This window comes from Ixodes scapularis, unplaced genomic scaffold (genome assembly GCF_016920785.2).
Source record: "Ixodes scapularis isolate PalLabHiFi unplaced genomic scaffold, ASM1692078v2 PGA_scaffold10__122_contigs__length_95168666, whole genome shotgun sequence".
Taxonomy (NCBI): Eukaryota; Metazoa; Arthropoda; class Arachnida; order Ixodida; family Ixodidae; genus Ixodes; species Ixodes scapularis.
In genome coordinates this window covers 11,911,551-11,918,424 of record NW_024609836.1, presented here as the reverse complement: position 1 = coordinate 11,918,424, position 6,874 = coordinate 11,911,551, and the positions used below count along the sequence as shown (strand labels likewise).

General features: G+C 46.4%; 1 pseudogene; it reads right to left on the bottom strand.

Moving 5' to 3' along the window:
• Positions 1-713: 713 nt before the first annotated feature.
• LOC115316388 lies at positions 714-1,397 on the bottom strand (annotated as a pseudogene).
• Between the last annotated feature and the right edge of the window lie 5,477 nt (positions 1,398-6,874).

Genomic DNA, 6,874 nt, shown 5'->3' with positions numbered 1-6,874 from the left:
CATAAAATTAGCTTCGCGGTATTATAAGAAATTCCCTTAGTGCGTTTGCAATGTTAATGATTTCATTAATTCCAGATGATCCCTTGATAAATGACACAAAGGAAATACGGCAAGCAAGAATTGCCCGAAATCACAGCTACGTGGAGGTGACTGGTGAAGCTACATTGAACACATAACAAGGACATCTACCTAAATAAACAATAAGAATACTGTGTCGGGAAACGAATTTCCTTTTCTAAGCTTATTTAGAATTATATTAACAGACCTATTCCGTTCAACGGCTGCTAGTGCTCTGAGCTCGCTTCTCGTGCACAACTTTGCTCGTGCACCTTCATTTCGCTTGACAGCCGGCTGCTACAAGTGCTTCCCCTCCAGCAAAAAGGTCGGTGAACGATGCCGAGTTACGATGGTAGGTGCCCATGTGACGGTTGGGTCCGGCGGCACCGATATTAGCGGAATGACAAGTCCGCTTTTGTTCTTCACTCAGGTGCTGCTCTGCTCGGCGAGATTCCCGGAGAAAAGCTCACCGGAGAAAAGCTCACCGGAGAGAAGCTCACCGGAGAAAAGCTCACCGGACCAATGGAGAAGGCGGAGAAAAGCTCACCACGCTCAATGAGTGACTCGTCTATTTTCACTTTCACATATTATTTCTGCATTAAAGAGCGAAAGTGATTTTGCACAGAGGAGTCATAAATTGAATGATTTGCGTTTATTTTCTCTCAAACATGAATTATTTTTTTCATACACGCACGTTAGAATCGAATACAATTTCCGACCGCTTCCAGAAGGGCTGGAACTTGTTTGTGCTCAAGATAGTCCAGGCAGATGTTCCTGAGGCGGTCCTGTAGGCGCCTTGTCGCCCTTTTGGTCTTCTTCGTCGGCGGTTCCCCACGGCTTATTTGCAGCAGCATTACCTCCGATAGGGCTTGATCTTGTTGCGAGCAGTCGATCAGCTTCTATATACTGGGCTGGCTGTGCCCGACAAGCTTCTTAAACCCGCTGTTCCATCCTTCGCATGCGTTATTTGTGCGGTTTTCGTTGTTTAATGTGGCTTCTAACACGTTCCACACTGTCGGCGGAAACTCGGGGCGTCGTCGGCGCATCGTTGTGGTTAATGCGCCATCGGCTACTCTCGATGACACTGCTCGGAACGTTCCGTTTACATACGTCGCGTCAAAATAGTCGATGAGGTCATCGAGGTCTGTTGGAGCCTGACCACGGATGTAGTCCAGCCCAACTGGAACAAGGTCGGGAGGGAGGAATGCGAGGCCGTCTAGCATTCCACACATCTTCTTGAACCTGTCGTCCGTCTTGTACCTGCTGATGAGGCCCAGCTCGCGTACCTTGAAAAAGAATAGAACAAAAAGAGATACGATGAGATCCTGATGCGGTTGCATTAATTGAGTTTGACGTAGAGGCTATCTTGGTACTGGGGAGCTAAGCACTTCAAAATTAGTCAAATGCCTTTTCTTTGTTTTTGATGTCATATCATAGGTTTTATGTTGGTTGGCCATAGATGGTTGGTACTAGAGGCGTCCATATTTCTTTTCAAGATTATTTTGGGAGTAACGTTACCTTGCGGTGGGTACTCTGGCAGAGGTGAAAGAAGCAGCCTTTCGTGGTGACATCTTTTCCGAAGACCGCTTTCGACGCTCTTATGGCGGCCATCTCATAGTCGCTAATGATGATCTCAGGGTATGGAGCATAACCGTTCGCTTCACGCGTGTCCAAAATCGCTTGAAAAAGCTCTTCGTATATGGAGAAGGTTTTGCCTGGGAGCAGAGCATAAACGCACGCCACGGTGCTCTCCCCAACTGTACACCTCATAACGTACAACTGTTTAAACAGTCTTGGGCACACCAAGAATGTTCCATCCATGTACCAGGTTCGGCTTGTTGATAGTGCCCGCAGCTGTTCGTGGCTTACAAAAACGAGCATGCGGTCTCGCCTCTCCGGCCCGTTGTCATAGATCAAAAACGGTTGCTTTTCCGGCCCTCCGGTCATTGTCCAGGTATCTCGTAATTGAATATCAGCAGTGGTCTGGGGTTCCGGCGGACGCACCTTACTTCTTTGCTGGCGCAGGTCACGACGAATAGTCTCGAGGCTACCGATGCTTTCGCGCACGGATGTTGTTGAATTGCTCAAAGCCTGAGCAAGCAGACGGCTAGGAGGTTCTGCGGTCTCTACAGCTTTCCTTTTTAGCTGGCTCCTTAGTTTGGTGACATCAGAAAGGCCATGATTGTTTGCATGATTGTGCTCCTGCACTGACCAAAAGCGGGTAATCTGAGTTTAAAAATGACAAAAATTTGTGTCAGCAATAATGTATATGTAACTCTAAATGTAAAAACGAAAGGTTTTACGTAAAAACGCTTGTGCAAATAAAGTGAAACATTACTGCAAAACTTGCACACAAGCGAAAAGTATGATATTTCGTACTTACATCAAGATTGGTGGTGATGGCTCTTTTGCAGCAACCTGTTCGTTGGTACCGGCACTGCCAGCGTATCCAGTCGTTTCTTGTAACTTTCATACAATATTCGTACCCATCTAGAAGCACTTTCTTCTTTCCCTTATTGGTCAGAATGACCTCCATGACACAAGGAAGGCAGGACTGGTCACTTGATAGGAGGTGCTGTTTATATATGCAATTTCCTTTAGCTCCTCTTGCATAACCATACAGCTTCTGACCAATAAAAAAGCAGACTGTATTTCTCACAAAGAGAGCGGAGAAATACTTGTTCCCAGAAAAAAAATGGGAAACAATAGGAATGCCCTACAATGTCAAGGTCTTCAGCTACAGCGCCAGTCAGAAGGATGTTATACATAAAAAAGACAGAAGAACCATGTAAGAGAGGGTAAAAGCGCTAAAACGTACAACACAGAGCGCTACTTGCAACTGAAGTTTATTCCCAGGAAACACACATATATACACACCGTGAAATCGCGACATGTACTTTAGAAATGCGACATCACCCCCTCATCGCTCGTCTGTCCGCTATCTATTTTACAAAAGATTTCAAAAACGCCATCTCAGAGCCAGACAGGGCTATAGATGGGGCGATGTTTGGCTCTGAGATAGCGTTTTTGATGTTTGGCTCTGAGATGGCGTTTTTGAGCGCCCCATCTATAGCCCTGTTTGGCTCTGAGATGGCGTTTTTGAAATCTTTTGTAAAATAGATAGCGGACAGACGAGCGATGAGGGGGTGATGTCGCATTTCCTAAGTACATGTCGCGATTTCACGGTGTGTATATATGTGTGTTTCCTGGGAATAAACTTCAGTTGCAAGTAGCGCTCTGTGTTGTACGTCTCTTTAACTTGTCCGTTGTTTTTAGCGCTTTTACCCTCTCTTACATAAAAACACAACAAACCAAAAGTTTTTTTGTCGTTTCATTCAGTTTCGGCAAAAAAAAAAAAAGAAAACAAGTAGGAATAATGATTACTTCTGGCAGTCTTAGTGAACTTTTTTACTTGTACCAAAATCTAAGTGAGCTTTTCTCCGCATTTGACATTTTTCCGGTGAGCTTTTCTCCGGTGAGCTTTTCTCCGGTGAGCTTATCTCCGGTGAGCTTATCTCCGGTGAGCTTATCTCCGGTGAGCTTTTCTCCGCTCCCCGCTCGGCGACGGCACAATACGAGGAGGGACTTTTCACTGTGCCACGGGACCTTGTTTCGACTGGCAAAAATGCTCCGATTGACCAGCGATCGTCTTTTTTCTGTTGAGTGGTCACGAGTCACGAACCAGTCTGTAACAAGACAAGCACCAGGAACATCGGCATTATCAGAAGGGGTGGTTAAGTGGCGCAAGCTGCCGCCCGTTACCGAATCCGGCCACATTGGGAAGTAACCTTTCAGTTACGTGAACGCGATATCGAGGTAGTATGCGGTGACTTTGAAGAAAGTGATACCCGTATAAATGCCCTCACGTATGAAGAATATGCCGGTGAGCTCAAGCAGGTATTGCTACAGTGAGAGGCACACCAGGAAAAAGGCGGCTTGTTAAGTGGTGGGACGCTGAAATCCGGGGGGCCATCCAACGTAGGCAGGACGATTACCGGGAAGATAGCCGGGCGCTAAGAACGCTTGGAAAACCACCAGAAACACTGCGACTGTGGGAGGAGCACCAGACACTCAAGGCGAAAACCCACGATATTGTCGAAGGGAAAAGGCAAGTTCATGGCTGCAAAAAGATGGCAGATATTAGGAAAGGTGGAAGAAAGGCTGGAGAGACGTTTCGGCTCTATATTGGCACTCTAGACGGATAGATGCCGAAAACAAAGGTAAGGTACAAAATGTGAAGATGCTCTTGGATGAACACCTCTACACCTTATTCGGCGTGACATACGTCGAAGATAGTTCGCTGCCTACATCTATAAATGACAGCCAAACAGCAGTCGGACGAGTACTGGTCGAAAGCGCACTGGCGCGGTTAAATGGCAGCACTGCACCGGGCCTGGATGGAATATCGGACAAAAGTATTCAAAGGCCTAGGCCCTGAAGCACGGGAGCAATTGGCGCACCTCTTCAGTCGTATATGCTGCGGAGATGACCAGGTTCCTAGTTACTGAAAGCACGGTCGAGTTACCTTTATCCCAAAGAAAGCAGGCAACAAGCAGCTGCTGTGTGACTACCATCCACTAACCGTCACTGCAGTGGCCTGCAGACAGTTCGCGACTATCATCAACTTGCGCATCGCACAATGGGCTGAGGAAACCGGCGTGCTCACAGATCTGTAAAACGGCTTCCGAGTTGGTCGTCGGCTGGATGACATGCTGTCTGTTCTGACTTGTATTGAGATTGCACGAGCGGAGCACCGAACACTAGTATGCTGTTTCTTAGATAATGCCAAAGCTTATGACCGTCTCCCTCATTACATGCTGGTTGACAGGCCACGTCACATGAGCATGCCTGGAGCTTAGGTGAGTCTAATGCAATGATTTGATGGCAATCGTGTAACAGTATATTTTAATGGCGTGAAATCAAGCGAAGTTGAAAAAGAAAATGGATTAAGGCAGGGCTGTCTATTGTCGCCAACGCTTTATATGATGTATGCATCTCGCATGGAAAAGGCACTTCAAGACACTGGCATCGGTTTCTCCCTGGTGCACCGTCAACATGGCGATGTATCGGCACAGCGATTACCCGAACTTGCCTAGGCTGACGATCTAGTGCTGATGGCGGACATTGTGGAGGACATGAGGCGATTGGCGGTCGCATGTAAGAGAGAAGCAACCCAACTCCGACCACGCTTCAATACCGACGAGTCAGCCACAGTAATTTTTTCCGGTGGGGAAAGTAGCCTGGGATCACTCACTCTGCAGGATACAGCAATACCTGTTCAAGCCAACTACAGATACCTCGGGGTGACGCTATTGACTACGGAGGAGCATTCGGCCACATACCACCAAGGCCCTTCAAGACATCCTCAGTACAAAACAGTAATGTACCACGAAAGCGGAGGAGCCTCGAGAGCTACGAGCGTTATGCTGTCACCCGAGAACTTTGGAAGGCTGTTGCTGTGCCCGGTTTGACATTCGGAAATGCCGTCATCTGCGTTCCCAGCGAGGTCCGCGAAATACCTTAAACGGCAAAAAAGGGCGGTCGGACGTCAGGCATTGGGGCGCCACAAACTGAATGAATGAATGAATTTGGAGTTTTCTGGCGCAGCAGTAACATAGGCCATAGTGCGCCAAACACAGGGTAAGGAGACATCACCAGGCTAAATGTTTATTATTGCAGCGGATCAAAATATCAAATATCACTTAAAGAAAACTGTAGTTTAAAGTCGATGTAAAATATTAAACTTTTCTAAAAAGTTAAAAACTTGTCTGTACGGAGTAACAGGCTCGTCTCCAAGCAAAAGTGCCAAGTGGAAAGGGATTTGTTTTCTGAAAAAAATCGAAATGTAGGAGCGGCGTTTCCCGACGTCTAGTATTGGGTCATTCACTTAAAAGAGGCTTAACTCTATGTAGCTTATTCTGAGAGTCGGAGTCCCACTCTACTTGCCAAGAATCTTTGATTTTATTTCGTAGTGTGGTTCTATAGTCTGTCACTGGAAGGGTGTGAATTTCAATGGACCTGTTTACACATGCACCTGCGGCTCGGTCGGCTTGCTCATTGCCGTGTATTCCTATATGGCTAGGAACCCAGCAAAAGTGAATAGTAATGTTTCGCTTTATAGCATTTATTAATTTAACACGAAGCAGACAAACCAGGGGATACTTCCAGGATGTTGCAGAGTTAAGGGCAAGGAGGGAACTGAGCGAGTCTGTAAATATCACAGACAATCTGTATTTTTGTTTGATTATTTCATTTACGATCACTAAGAGTCCATGAAGCTCAGCTGTAAACACAGATGCGTTGGCATTAATTCGAATAACACGTTGGTAGGACTGCCCAACCGCAGCGCAGCCAGCATAGCCAGCACCTTTCATCCCATCAGTAAAGAAACTTTTGTCCGTCTCATAACGACTAGCAATCTCAAAAAATTCTTGTTTTATAACACTAGAAGCGGCCACTTTCTTGTTGTATTTTGTCAAAGAGAGGTCGCATGTTATAGTTAGGTCATCCCAAGGAGCAAGTCTTTGTTCAGTTTCTATGACAGAACAGGATATATCAAAACTGTAAGTCGCTGCAGCATCCTTCACATGAAGTGCAAAGAGAAGCGTTACGGATGGCTTGTTTTGAAAGGCCTGCTCATATTTTATGCTTTCAATCAAAGAAAAATTTGGGTGCTGTGGAAGAGTACGGAGTCTTAAATAGTACTGCGTGCTAAGATAAAACCTACGTTTATCAAGCGGCCACTCATTTGACTCGGCACACAAGCTGGGCACGGGGGACGTTCGAAAGGCTCCGGTTGCCAGTCTGATTCCCTGGT